This window comes from Notothenia coriiceps, unplaced genomic scaffold, assembly GCF_000735185.1.
Source record: "Notothenia coriiceps isolate Sejong01 unplaced genomic scaffold, NC01 NC01_scaffold00036401, whole genome shotgun sequence".
NCBI lineage: Eukaryota > Metazoa > Chordata > Actinopteri > Perciformes > Nototheniidae > Notothenia > Notothenia coriiceps.
The window spans coordinates 440,545-440,788 of record NW_011369102.1 but is presented as its reverse complement, the minus strand read 5'-3'; the positions used below and the strand labels follow the sequence as shown (position 1 = coordinate 440,788).

At 44.3% G+C, this 244-nt stretch overlaps 1 protein-coding gene across 1 annotated transcript in view; it reads left to right on the top strand.

Annotated features, from left to right (window-relative positions):
- The window catches only part of itih6 (inter-alpha-trypsin inhibitor heavy chain family member 6), a 19,481-nt gene that overhangs the window by 1,795 nt on the left and 17,442 nt on the right, over positions 1-244 (top strand). The window lies entirely within an intron of this gene.

The window sequence follows — 244 nt, the reverse complement described above, 5'->3', positions numbered from 1 at the left end:
GGCTCGCCCTTTGACAATCCACTAGCGCAGTGTTTCTCAAACTGAACCCCTGGGGGGGGGTTACCTTGGTTGGTGATTGGCTAATGGTTACACGAGCCAAAACATCGTTATGACATCATAAAGTGGCCAAAATCTGATGAGAATCTTTTTTCCTGAAACGTTCAGAGTCTCTTTCCACAGAGGGGACACATGTTGATGTAGAAGAGACATGAAGAAGTGGATTTTTGTATAATAGGTGACCTTT